Genomic DNA, 14,754 nt, shown 5'->3' on the forward strand with positions numbered 1-14,754 from the left:
AGATATGAACAAGTTCTGTAGGAATGTATAGAAGCTTTCAATAAAAGTAATGGTTTGTGTAAATAAAGGAGCTGGGATATATTCATAAAATATTATGAATTGGAAGGGACCCAAAAGGATCATCAAAGCTCAGCTCTTTAAATCAGTTGAGTTTGATTTTGATCTCTTGGTTAGTTCTGAATCCTTTTGGATTATCCTTAACTGCAGATATATATTAAAGTTGATGCTGATCTGTGGTTTTATGTTGATGTGAGACTTTGGTACTTCCTGAGAAGTCATAGAAAAAGCAAATCCATTTCAGTATGTAGTATTGAGATGAATTTTGGGACTAGTAACAGCCTATATAAAATTTAGAACGGAATTTTTTTGCTAAGGAAAAAAAAATAATGGTACTGAAATGGCAGCAGATTCAGTGAAGAAGATAAATAGATGTTTGTATGTGTGCACCTTACAGTTACCCAGAAAAGAAGACAGAATAACTTATTTTAGACAAGAGAAAATCTGTCAGTATGCATCTTCAGCAGTAGGAAAAAAAATGCCTTTAACAGAGGAATAGCCATTCAGCATATGAGGAAAGAATGTAGAAGGCAAAATCTAAAGAGAGAGGATGGGGAGAAAGCAGAAGGTTTCTGCCCTAAATCCCTCAGTGATCCCTGTTCCCACTGAAGGGGGAGAAAGGGACGGGGTGAAGGGAAGGTGAGGCTCAACCCCAAGGGCATGATTTCCTTCTTTGTACCTACTGAATGAAAGTGACAGGCTTTCCTCCATGATTTATATTGTAAGAATCTGCTTCTTAAGAGTAACTATTAAACAATAGTAAATATTAGTATGAGTTCCAGAGCAAGATACAAAATATCAGTCACATTCTGAGATAGACTCACTAGCACCTGATTTTCCATTTGTATTCTGAGACTGAAATAGACTGAGCTTGGACTTACAGTCCTTTTTGATTGTATTCTTTTAATATTTTATTTTAATCAGTGCTCTTTCTTCCTGTATAGGGAGAGGTTGGTTTCTGTGGCATCCATTACAGGAGTGAAACTATGAATTTCATACATCACTTCCAGCATCTGGCTTCATTCAGATGTGTGACATTTGAGCTAGGTAAAGAATACAATTAAATTACTTTTTTTAAAATTCTTTAATTTAGGTGCTCAAAGCTATTAACAGAAATGGCTGAAGGATGAATTGTTGATAATATTTGGACAAAGATAAATAGAGATGGTTGGATGGTGTTAAAAGGTAATGATAACAATGATAATAAATCTGGAAGTTCAAGAAATTATTGTCCTCAAGAAGAATAGGTTTTATGGAGATGCTGGCATCATTATTCTTATTCTGAGAGTTGTTTGTGTCATTATGTATTGCTAATATGAGTAAGTGAAAACTCCTTCAGCAGCACCTCCATCTGTGCTGTGTCTGTTACCTGAAGAAGTGGGTAAGTGCACAAGCGACCTTATCAAACTAGGAATCAATTTCATACTATTCCCACTTTTTCTCCTCCAATTTTTGACAACTTTAGGGATGTTTCTGATTTCTGCCCCCTGCAGCAGCAGCACTGGCAGCACAGGGACCCCCCATCACAATGTTCATGTCTTCAGACATGAGAAGGACCATTAAATTTAAAACTCCTCCACATCTGCTTTAGAGGTGTCACCTCTTGAACTACCTGATGTGGTGATTGCATGGGCAATTCAAAAATAGCTGCCTACCCTGCAACCCCATTTCCAGAGGAGCCATGTTTTCAGAACAGTTTCACTTACTCCCTGAAAATCTCTGCCTTGCTCTCTAATTTAAAAAGATATTCTTTGTGTCTGCCACCTCCCTGCTAAATGTAGATTGTGTGTCAGGGGGCTGACACACAAAAGGCCTCAATCTCTTAAGAAGATTCTGCCACCAGAACACCTAATAGACTGTCAGTTTGAATGTTTAAATGAGACACAGCAAGGGAAGGAATAATGCTTTTAACAAAAGAGTGGTGGGTAGACTAGGAAAAAAGCTCAGCTCCACTGACAAGGTGACTGGAAATGTAGTACTTGCAGTGGAAGGGAGATATTGATGAAAGCATCAGTAACAGGTGAAAAATGGTGCTCAAACTTGGGCTGCTAATGGGAAATACAGCAAGCATTTATGGCTGTAGAGAGAAGCAGATAAGAAGTCAGGTTAGGACTAGAAGATTGGCTCCTTTGTAGGATGCAGTGCTGTCATCTCCCCCTTTTACCAGCGGTACTTTTAAGCTCCATCTCTGTGTGTAACACAAATCTAGGCTTGACTGAGCCCTGAAAATTAGTGTTGGGATATCCTGTTTATGTTTTAAAACATTGCATCTTTGAAACTATGTGTGACATTATTTGAGTGAGGGATTCAGAACTGAATTCCTGCAAGTCTGCAGCATCTCAAGTTGCCTCACTCACAAATGGAATGTGGAAGGATAGAAATTGCAGGAGTTTTGCTCTGTGTTGTGCAAGTGATGAGTTTGAACACTGCCACTAAGGAAACACATTTACTTTGACATACACTCTAACCAAAGGCTCTTCTGCTTTCTTCAAGAAAGGTGGAAAGAAGAGTTCCGTTTCTTCCTGTGACAGTAAATTAACCTTTTGGTGTTTGGATTCGTTCTGTGATGGTCTTCCACAGAAATTTGTCTTTTCAAAATTGAGTGATGAAAAAAAAAAGCCATTACAAATCAGTCAGTGTCTCTTTCTTCCTCCCTAGTCCTGACTTCTGGATCCACTCATGCCTTTGGCTACCTGTTTTGCTGGTAATTTTCAGTTAACAGGTGGCAAGGCCCATGTTGCTGGATGTTATTAAATAAACGGTTTTCCAGATGGCTGTAATATTGTATCTTTAAATAAAAGTACACAAGCTTAGTGTCAGCATCTTATTTATGGAATGCTTTTGGCTCCTGAACTGCTTGTTGAAATTATTGTGAGCCATTTGGTCACTGAGAAGTAATTGTGTATTACTGTAGATAACAAGCTGTTTGCATTAATTAGCAATCAAAGCATATTGCCAAATGGGGAATAACATGTCTTTGACATCTCTGCAGATCCTGGTAACTGAAGCAGTGCAAATTCATGGATTGTCCTTCTCTGCATGTTTATAGTGTGAACTTCCAGTCCATCTGCCCATACAGTCATCTGCAAAACCACCAGGAGCACAGCTGGGAGAAATAAAAGCTGAGGTAGGAGAAACAGCATGTGAAGGTACAAGGAGTTTGTAAAATGTCATTAGTTTGTGCAGCAAAAGTGACTTTTGTGATCATTTAATGTGGCTTCCAAACAGAGGAGGAAATGTTGTCTTGCTCATGTTTTCACCAGCTGAGGAAGAGCTGTAGAAAGTCGATTAGAGGTACCTTGAACCAGCCTTAGGGAACCACAGTGTGACAGAGGGACAACCTTGTGAACACAGCTCATTATCCACCTTGGATGAGGTCATGGATGGGCCAGATCTCATGGAATTAACCTCAGGAAGAGCTCTGGCCATTCTCTGCGTCTCCCATTGCACTTTTGAAGGCACAGGAGTTAGACAGCAATGCCTCCACAGAAATACATTTGGATGTAGAGGGTGCCCTTGGCTGAGCACTGAGATAGGATATAATTTTATCTTACTTGGTTGGGTTTTGGAGTTTTTCTGTTAAAAATACTGGAAAGATCATGAAAAGATGGGAAAAACTGCAAGAGGGCAGGAACTTTGTTCCACGAGGAAAAAAAGGGTGAAGAGAAAAAAGACATCTCTATAGAATTGGCACTAAAAGTAACACTGGAGGGGCGGTCCCCTCTAGCCATTTAACTTGCACCTTCTCTTGAAAAATAATACTATATAATATCAACTTCATCCTAAACAGCAATTGTTGGGATACACACTGAGAAAACCTTGAGGTTCAGAGTATTTCCTGTGTAGCATTTTTTTTTCTTCCTCAAGGCTTTTTCACAATGCTCTCCTTAGTGGGAAAGTTTCATGTGAAAAATTAGGAGTAAAGAACCCAGAGTAGTCTGGACCAAGGGCAGAAACATTCATAGGGAGAGTGAGACCTGTGGGTTTAAGATTTTAGAACTCTGGCTCTTCACATTCCTCTTTGCTTGGAAGTCCCAGCTTGATTTTTGATGGCCTCTGAAGTCTGCTGACAAAGATGGTCAGGACAAAATAATTTTTCCAGGGGGAAAAAAAATTCTTTTTTGAAGAAAAATTAACTGCATACTGCATCCATTTGTCTTTTAAAATCAAATTAATTGTATAGACATAGGGTTGTTTTAAGAATTACCTTCCTGGACCTAAGGTAATAAGTGCATGTATCTCTGAAAACTCTTTTGCTGCTGTGGTGGATTGGGATGATTTTCTCTATGTGTCTTGTAGTGCAAGTGATAAAGCCAGTTTTGAATCCAGTGTGCAGATTTGTACCCCCTCAGCTGGGAAATGTGGGTGCTTGAAATCCAGCAGCAGTTCCTGCCTCTTTTGTATTGTGTAGATAGCAAAGGCACAATGGGAGAGAGGAAGGAAAAATACATTCATGTGCAGGTCAGTGCTTTGCATTTTGACTTTTTTGCAGGAATGGTTGTACTGGTAGATGCATTTTTTCATTTTTGCTGTGCTTAAGAATTAGAGGTGCTTGCTACAAAAATGCCAGGTTCTCTGAGTTATTAAGCACAGTATAATGAACCCTTTGCAGAAAATAACTAGAATGTGATCAATGTCTGCAGAGGAAGGAAAGGAGCAAAACACATTAAAAAATAAATTAATGTAATGCAAAATAACCTTAGTTCCACTGCACAGAAATTTATAATTGCACTGATCTTGTTAGGCTGCTCTTCCAGAGGATGTTGCACATTCTGTGCAGAAGTACAATATAGTGATGAGTGTCATTCAAAATTAGGATCTTTCATATTCAGAGTGTTTCACACACACATTTGGCATGTACAGGTAGAGACATTTCAATGAAGCAAGATATCATCTAGACAGGAACTCTTAACAAACAATTCCCACCAGGGGCTTGGGGTTGTAGTCTTCTAGTGCTTCTGAGTTTTGGCTTTCTTAATTTCATTTTTTTTCTCCAGGATGTATTGCTTTTTGTTTACTTTCAAAAGGCAGTGCACTGAAATAATCTTTTAGGATCTCATTCAGACCTCCAGGGTTACACTGGAGGTCAGGGCTGCATTCTCAGCTCCTGGTGCCTTGATATGAATAAATTGATTTTGAAATAACTAAATAAATTTCTGTGATAGGATAAGCAAAGATAAAGCATTTTCACCAAAGGGTTCAAAGCCAGCATAATTGGCCAATAAATAAATACGGAAAATCTCTTTGCTGTCTTTTGGAATAGCATCTCTCACACAATGTTTTTCACAATTGCAGAGTTCAGTGGCCTTAGCCACACGTGACTTTGGTTACCCAGCTGAGATTTGTGACTCCTTCTTAGACTTTCCAGGGGACACTGATGTCCTGTGTGCTCCCTAAGGAAAATGTAGCTGTGAGCAGAGGAATAGTGTGTGCTGCTGGAGGCCATTTAAACAGGGACTTTGTGCCAGCAGTGCACACACCTGAAGGAAGATCATGGGTTCAGGCAGCTCTCATGCCCATGCAGGGAGATGTACAAAGACCTGTGTAAGTCTTGGAGTTAAACCAGGGTGGATAAATGTGTGAGAGGTGACTGAGCAGCTCCTCACTGCAAGGGCTGCAAACTGAGAGCAGGAGCTGCACAAGTGGAGGCACAAAGGGAGGGCACAGGAGTGGCTGGCTTGGATCTCAGTTAATTTTTTTTGTCTTCTGTTATTTTGCAAAGCTCATTGTACATTTTCACAATGACTTGATTTGATCTATTTCTTCTGTATTATGACCTGAATTAAAGGGGGTGGGGAGTGAAAAAAAAAAAAAAAAAAAAAAAGGATTTCAAAAATCCCCTGTAGTAAGTAAACTGGACTTTTAAATTTTGATCAAAGCAAACTTTTTAGGTTGTGTTTTGCTGAATTTGACTGCACTCCTTTTTTCTAAAGCCATGTTTATTTGCATGGAGGCTGAGTTGTGAAAGGGGAAGGTGTGCCTGAGAATGAAATTGAGCAAGATGCTTTCAGCTTGCCTGCCTTTGATTACTTGTCAGGAGCAAGTGTTGCTCTGTTAGTGAACCTGTCAGTGTTATGCAGTTCTGCTTTTCCTCAAGAAACTCCATCAGATGTATTTACATGTCCCCTTGGGTGAAAGCCCCAGAGCTGGGCAGGGCTGCCCCTGCTACCTCTTCTACTGTGAAGTGGTTGCAATTTTGCTTTTGAACCTGGAATGAGATTTTAGTCCTATATCAGTGTTGTGTATTAATCCCATATAAATCTTCTTGATATGGTTCCTCAGACATGAAGACTTAGCCTTAAAAAATTTAATTTAATAGTTATTTCATAAAACCAATGCCTGCATGCTTTTGTTCCCCTTTGTGTTTTTCTTGTCACACTTCATTGAGGTGAAAACAATTTATTTGCTTCTCTTGTCAGGATATGTCTATCTGACAGTGAAAATAAGATGTCATTTTCAGTGTCTCATCTGATCAACAACATAGACAGCCATCAACAAAATATTTACATTTTCCAGTGATGATTATGGATGAGAATGCATAAATCAAAGTTGTTTTACATTTTATAATCTAAATTGACACATATGAATTGATTCTGAAGTTTCATTAGGACTAGAAAGTGCCAAAATAATTCAGTGAACTCTAAGCATTGCAATAACCATAGAAAACAGTCAAAATCAGGGCTATTCCTCCTTATATTAATATTTTTTACTCGTTTTCAGTTTATTCTTGCCAATAGCTCCCACTGATATTAGCTGTAAAGAAAGTAAAATATTCTGGTTATTGTTTCTAACTTTTTGCTTATAATCTAAATTTCTGCATTAGACATATTACCAGAGAGCTGCTGATAGGCAAAGTTTAATCTGCTTTTAGTTTTCCATTTTTTTAATGTCTAGCCAATTTATATATTATCTACAGTTTTGCATTTATCTGTAATTTCCAGTAGGTTAGGTCATGCTCTTAATTCTTTTATCTGATATCTTGCCTCCTAAATACTCTGAAAGCTTTGATTTGAGACCAAGTGTCTCTTTAGATGTAAACTCTGTCAGATACTGAGTCACTTGTGAGAACTTTGGTGATTGCAATGCTGTGAACTGCCTTTAGAGGTTATGTATGCTTTTATAATTATCTCATGTGTTCTCCTTGGGTCTTTTTTTTAATGACCTATACAGGCATAATTGTAGAATAGTCAAAATGAACATAATAAAAGAAAGTTAAATACTATATATATGTCTTAAAAAATCTTTAGGGATTATTCAGTCACTGCTGAATATATGTTTGTGTATAGAAACAAACAAGCTGCCTCCTAGGCCAGCTCAGTTTTTCAGCTGGGACATGGAAGTTCTTTCCCACAATAGAAAAGAGCAGTTTTCAGGTACAGCTGGTGTGATGGGGATGTGGTGCAGTGAGCACAGACAGTGAGGGGTGGCCATCCATCACTTGACACACTCATCTGTTGGTCTTGCAGGGCTTAGAGAAAAGCAAACCAAGGTGGAGAAAAGTAATTATTTTATCCTTTAAATGTTCCAGTTTAAGTTTTACTTCTATTGTTTGGGTTTTTTACGCTCTATTTTGATGTCTGAGTTAAAAGTGTTGTGCAAATAACCAGAAAACAGAAGAGCAGCTCCTTGTTTCTGCTGCTGGGAAAGCACAAATGATGCAGTTACACTTGTGCTGACTCCCTGAGCAATCCAGGACATAGATGGGAGGTCTTTGGTAATTCTACTCAAGTGCTGTCATCTGTCTGTCATCTGGCTGAGACTTCCATGGATTTGGAACAGCTTCATGGTTGCACATGTCCAGCTGCATAAATGGATTCCAGCTTGGTTTCTATAAATGTTTCCAGTGTTTCTCAGAAAGGGCATAATCTTTGTGCTTCCAGATGATCTAAAATACTTTAATATTGTTTTAACACCTCTTCTGAACACAGAACAGGGAGCCTTTCCTGCACTGGAAACTTAGAAAGCAAGTACAAGGGATCTGAATCTGGCATTCCCAATATCCAAATGAATGGTAACACACAGTGACCAGAAAATTGCTAATTTCTGAAGGCAACAGTCTTGTATAGTCTCGTATACAGCTTGGAATGGACTATTAAACATTTTTTTAAGCTGGTGACCTTTTACACTGGGAAGGGAGGATGTAAAACCTGACATTTTTTCACTGATCACCTTTCACAAGAATTAAAGAAACCACCTTTAATCAGTGAGTGATAAATACTCTTTTTTTGGTTTTGAAATGTTCTGCAAGATGATTGCACACACTAACTTAGAAAAATTGCCACAGAATCATAATGACAAGTTTTATCTGAAATTATGTAAAATTGGTTTAAGTTTTTTTTTTTTAAAGAAGAGGTTGTATAAAGGTTTCATTGTCTTTAGGTAGGAGTGAGTTACTCTTCAGTGTGGGTAATTGTACCTGGTAGTCATAGTTAAGGGAAGAAAAAATGTCTCTGATGTTTTTTGGTCCCAGTTCTCCCCTCCAACACGCCTTCTCAGTGCTTCCTTTTTCAGCCAGAGCTGTGCTTAGCATGGAAACACAGCCACAGTACCAGGATGCCCAACATGTGTCAGTTTTATAAAGTGTAATTCATGAGTAATGCTGAAACCCAAGTTGTTGAAGGGCATAAACACAGAGAGCTAATATTCTTCAGGCAAATCCAAAGTTATTTTGATATAAGACAACTTCTGGCAGCTTACCTTCTGTCCTTCCTGCAGTAAAATAATGGCTTTTGTCACTTGTTTTTAATTTCAAACTGATGTGCTGGAAGTATCTATTTCAAAGATGAAGGAAAAGTAAGACAAAAAGAGATTGTTACTTTCCCCAAATCACTTTGATTTCTGTCATTACAAAACAATACCTTTCCAGCAGATGTCTTTGAACACCAGCCAGCACTATGACAGATAACTTATAGCTGCTCTGATTATTCATGCAGATATCAGCAGGTTATTCCAAAAGGGCTTTATTTCATATTGTTAAAGCTATTCTCTAAAAGAAACAGTAATCTTTCTGATGAGCGTGGGGAACAATTTCTTCGATACCAGTCCAATTTATTTGGGCCCTCTGATTGGTGCTTTCAGCTAGATCTCTAAGCACAATATTAATTATTCATTAAGGTACTTGAAGGGAGAATATTTGCATAGCCATACTGCAAAATTGATGAGGCTTTGCGTGTGCACCGTAGGAACAGCTTTCAACTTAGTGCTAAAACTAGAGATGATGCTAATAAAATTGTTAAAAAAAATTATCTAAAAAGCCAACAATAATTTGAACTTTCTCATAAGCACAGAACATTTATTTTTATAGCACCCACATGTCCTATTGAGAGATCATGAAGATATTTTTTCTGCAGCTGGTCATGTGAGTATAGAATAAAAAAATTCATCCTCAAGAACCCTTGTATAATAAAAGGTCATAATGGGGATAATAGATAGTAAAAAGGGAGAAAGAGGCTTTCTGTGAGTGGGAGGAAAGAGTAAGCCTGACATTTAATGTACTTATCTCCACTTGGAAACACACAGACTGGGTTTATGGAAAATTGTAATGCTCTGTCCTTAAATGAGCAGGGGGTCATCTGCTTACTAAAAAGCTGGGATACTCCTCTTTGTGTGTGCATGTTAAGGTGCAGTTACTTCTAAAACGGTAAATTAAAAAAAAAATAAAAATCAAAACCTTTAAATCCAAACTTTTTTTAAAACAGTGAAAAGATCTTGTTAATTGGGAAAGCTGCAAAGTGGCTGCACTGTGGCCTGGCTGCAGTTCCCACAGCTCTTTTGCAGATGAGGGAACCAGGCTGGAACGTGCTTGAGCTTTTAATCATCCCTTATTCCTTTCTCTCAGACCTTGAGCTGTGTGGGGGAGAAGCTCCTGCTTCACACCACAGAGAAAAATGGGGTGACTGCAGGAGTTTGTGCCTAACTTCAGTATTTTCATTCCCGTTCTCAGTATCCAGCCCCAGCAATGCTCACCCTGTGTGAATCACAGGCTGCTTCTTACTCTGGCATCCTGTTAGCAGGGAAGGAAGGAACGTTCCAAGTTCTTGAAATTAGGGCAGCAGTGCCATCAATTTTGGTAAACACTCAACTAGAATTGGTTGGTTTGTCAAAAAGTAAGCTTACTGGATCAGATAGCTAAAACTCTGATAGGGGAGGTGAGTTGCCACTCACAAGGATGTCATAATATTTGTGGGATTATCTTTCAGAAGGTACCGAGGGACATACAGGGAAAAAAGTGACCACTTGTTGGAAAGGTCAACAGGGAATCAAGAGCAATATAGTCCATTTTTTATTCATTGTAAATTTGTTTTAATTCTATTTCTAACCTTCCAACATCTTTGGAAAAGTAGTAGATTTGCAACATTAAAACCATTTGAAAACTAGAAAATGGTTCAGTTTCAGTACAATTCTGCTGAATCTAAAAATGTTTAAATATAACAGAAGACTGATTTTATTGTAGATTTATTGAGAAACTGTTACAATGTAAACTGAATTATTGCCAAATCAATAAATATTTAATAAAATTAAATAAATAAAACAGAAAATAATATGCTTAGTAATTTTGTAATTCAGCATACCCAGAAATCCAAGTGAGTGTCAAAAGGTTTTTTAACTGCCATTTGTTGTGTTTCAGGAGCTACAGAGAAAATAAATTTGTTGATGCACTGATGATACAAGGTTTGGAAATATCTTAGAATGCCAAGATACAAAAGATACTGCAGGTAATGAAGCAGGTCATCCTTAATTTCAAGTCTTTTTCTTTTGTACATGAGTAAAATGTTTTTGGAGTCACAGAAGGAATTTGGATGTTCAATTTACATTGTAACTAAGGCTAATGCAACATCCCAATCTCCTGAGAGCCTTTGAAAATATGATAATCTTATCCAAAATCTCATTTGCTTTGTTTTTACCTTTAGCAGCTCTACACACAACCTGGGCATTATTAAAATGCCCTTTAAAATGAGCCTGAAAATATTGGGATTTCATTTTGAAATGGGCTGAATATAATTGAAGGTATTAGGAGAGGAAAAGACAGTAATGAATGGCAGAAAAGGCATATGTGTTACTCCTGTGCTGGAATTGGAGGCACCTAACAATGGGATTGGAAAAATGCAGTCCTACATTAGGAGAGAATATGAATTTCATCAGTATTCATAACATATGTTGGTATTCCATCAGTGAAACGCTGCTGTAAGCATCAGCCCATTTGCATGCAGATCAATGCTCTCTTAAATAGGAAAATAAATGAGGAGTTAGTCCTGATATAGGGAGTGTTTCAGACTATTTCCTTACGTCAAAAATTCAGCAGCCTTGGTATGATTGCTGATTTCTAAATTTTTTAAGAGGTAACCATGAGTTATAAGAAGTAACCACGACTGAAATCAAAATAAATATTTCAAGGCAGCTTTGATAGGTATTTGGGACTTCATCTGAATGTAATGCTAGACCTCAAAGTTGTTACACTTCACCCCCTCTTTTGATTTCCCTCACTCATTTCTCTCAATGTAGTCTTTGGAAAACATGCCCCACAAGATACAGCACAGTCCACAATATCCCAAATGGTTTGGATTGCCTCTGCTTGGGTGGGACAACTTTAGCTGAATTTTCCTCTGTGATTCAAATGAATTCAAATGTACAAACCAGCGATTTTTCTGCTGCTTGTACAGATAGTACTGCCTACACATCTGTGCTTTTCCCAAAAGAAGCTATTTTTTTCCACATTTCTTCATACTTATTTTGGTTTTATATGGGTTTTTGAGGTTTTTTTTTTTTTTGTGGCTAAACCATACAGATATCTCAGACTGAGTGCAGATAGGGCAGAGTCATCCTTAGCTTGTCCTCAGTCACCACATTAAGGTTGATGACCAATAGCTGCAGGCTGTGGTTGCTGCACCTTCTAATAGTGAGCTTTAAAATTCAGCTTGAGCTTAACCTACAGAGTTGGTTTCACCTATTGAATGAGCTCCAACAACTTTGACTGAAATTGAATCTGACATCAAGGGTCACCCAGATGTCCATTAGGTAACAGGAAAGTGTGAACTGAGTTTACCAGTGAGGAAAAGACACATGCCTACACACAGGTCTGTCCTTTAGGTTTAATAAAATGGGGCATCAGGACAAACTTCACCAGAGGTATCTAAAGACGTGCCTGTAATAGTAGTGAGCAGCAGTTTCAGCGTTCCCTTTTGACTGTGTTATAGAAAAAGCCATAAAACTGATGTAATTTAACTGAGAAAAGGAATCAGTGCACTTCTGCACATTGTTGTTCATTCCACTTAATAGAGTGCACCTAATGGGCAGCAGATGAGCTGAGGACATGAATATTATCCTTTAGTGAGACATTTTTGTTGAAAATAATTCAGCTTCTGTTGAAATAGTGTCTATTTGCTTTAATATGCTTTTCCCTTGGGAAGATTAAGTACATAACTTTTTTTAACTGGTGAAGTTAATGATTGTGTGTATGGAATGAAAGAGTTCTAAATTCTGTTATCAATCCAAGCAAAACAGGGATGATTTGACATGAGATCAATTGTACAATTCTGTACTGTATCTCCAAAGCCTGCACTAAGAACTGATTCTTCAGAAGAGAAGATCTCCCCATTTATGGAAATAATGTGAATTTTGGAACATCCCCATATTTTGCAGCCATGATTTGGTGAAACGTCGGTGTCCAGAAGGGCAAACAAACATTCTGGATCATGGAATCATTAAGACTGGAAAAACCCTCCAAGACTGTCAAGTTCAGCTTTTAACTAAAAGCCACCATTTGGACTAAACTGTGGTGGTTTAGTGGGTGTGGTGAACCCACAAGTGGCCATGAGGAAGCCACAGAGATTTTCCTACCTGCCTGAGCAGGTTTGTCCTTCCACGAACAGAAATATCTTTTCCAAAGACAGATCACTTCCACACCACCTCCAATGACTCCCATGTGAGGGGTCATACAACTAAACTTTAGAATATTGTTACTGCTTTAATGTATAAATAATTTTCAAAATTAACTGTAGCCCCAGGTATGATTCAAATCTAAATTCTCATTTAAATCTAACTTTCTCTGGATCTCTACTGCCTCCTTGTCATCACCATCAAGTGTGGCTCAAATGTTTCATGTTTAGAAAAGTTTAACTTTGATTTGAGGGGGGGGGGGGGGAAGTGAAACTTTAGGAGGAAATACCTGCACTGAGCAGATTTCCTTTTTAAAACAAAAGATTTTCATTTAAATAAATCTGGAGGAAAATATGTCTGGGTAGACTGTACTCTGCTGTTTCCTCAAAGGATATAGTGGTCATTATAATTAACAAATACTTAGTAACCAGAGACAGAGGAGTGAACCTCTGGAAATAGCATGGTGTGTTTTCAGACAGACGCTTGGGAGTTTCTGGAAAAAATGAGAAGTTAAAATAATTGGGCCTGCAGCTCCAACAGTCAGTGTTTCCTTCCAGATGACCTACACTTTCAATACCACCCTATTTTCCCTTTTTCTTAGCTGAAGCTGAACACTGAAGAGAGCTTTGCAGTGATCTTTTAAATGAGTTTTTTCATCAAAAGAACCTGAGTTACATCCTGAAGGCCTCTTTCCTTAATAACTGAATAATGGTGCTGCTGTGATGGTCTCTGCTGATGGCTGAATCTATCTTGATGTTGTTCCCAAAGCCAGAGCTGCTTTGGAACGTTCAGATAACATTTCCATGGCCAATTGACTTTATGCCATGATGCAGTATCAAGTTAAATAGGTTAATTATTTTCTTCTTTTATTGTTATTGCTTTACAACAAGTACTTATCAGTATTTGAACAGGAGGGTATTAAAAGTCACAAATGCAGCCAGGAGTCGAAATATAGGTGAGAAAATAATGATCTTCAGGAAGGGTTCTCTTGTTTTTAAACCAGTACTGACTGGTGCTCCCAAACAGAGTTTATCTAAAAGTCATCTTTAATGCTGCTGACTCAAAGGCTGGCTGTATAGTTTGGTAGAGATGCAGCAGCAGGATGATGGTATTTCAAGAGACTCTTTCACTGGTTCTCAAAAATGGTTAAGGCAGTGTCAGTTCTTTTATATTCCTCAATCCACACTCTCTTTGCAAGTTACCTATTAGGTAATAATGGAGCCTTTCTCTGTCGAGGCCATTGTAACCTCCACAGCATTGGGGTTGTGTACTTTCCAAGGTTACAGGACTCAGGTTTTATATCGATCTCTCAAGCCACTAATGCTGAAGCAGATTAATGTTTTAGCTGCCATGGGAGATTATTCCCTATTCCTCAAATCTTTTTTATTCAAGCAAAATGACCATGATTATGATCTTACTCAGACGCTGGAAATTAGAAGGCATTATGAAGAAATAAACAGGAATGAGGAACAGTTTATGAATTTTACAATATCAGTTTGCTGTTAAAATAGTAAACCCAAATGGGAATTATGCATGCTGTGCCTTTTGCAATATATATGTATTTTCAAAATTATATGTGAGTTGAAATTAATGAGTACTCAAAAAAAGAGGGTCTTTTTAAAGTACAAGTAGCAATTTGTCATTAAATTCTCTCTATATAATACACTGTGATTTATCTATTCCAATCTTTTCTGTTGAAGTTGTTTAATGTTCTATGAATAATAATCTCTGGAGTCACATCTCTACTCACCTGCAGCACAGCTGAACTCCCAAAAAGTTTTCACTTTTCTCTGTGGTCCAATAAATATCTTATTAATTTCA

At 37.9% G+C, this 14,754-nt stretch overlaps 1 long non-coding RNA gene across 1 annotated transcript; it reads left to right on the forward strand.

Moving 5' to 3' along the window:
• The first annotated feature begins 1,000 nt into the window (after nt 1-1,000).
• On the forward strand, nt 1,001-13,191 carry LOC310914728. Its single transcript, XR_014591081.1, has 4 exons — nt 1,001-1,104; nt 3,050-3,184; nt 10,685-10,772; nt 12,697-13,191. It is a non-coding gene; the product is annotated as an uncharacterized lncRNA (long non-coding RNA).
• The last annotated feature ends 1,563 nt before the right edge of the window (nt 13,192-14,754 follow it).

This window comes from Zosterops lateralis (genome assembly GCF_965231275.1).
Source record: "Zosterops lateralis genome assembly, chromosome: 13".
In the NCBI taxonomy this organism is placed as follows: domain Eukaryota; kingdom Metazoa; phylum Chordata; class Aves; order Passeriformes; family Zosteropidae; genus Zosterops; species Zosterops lateralis.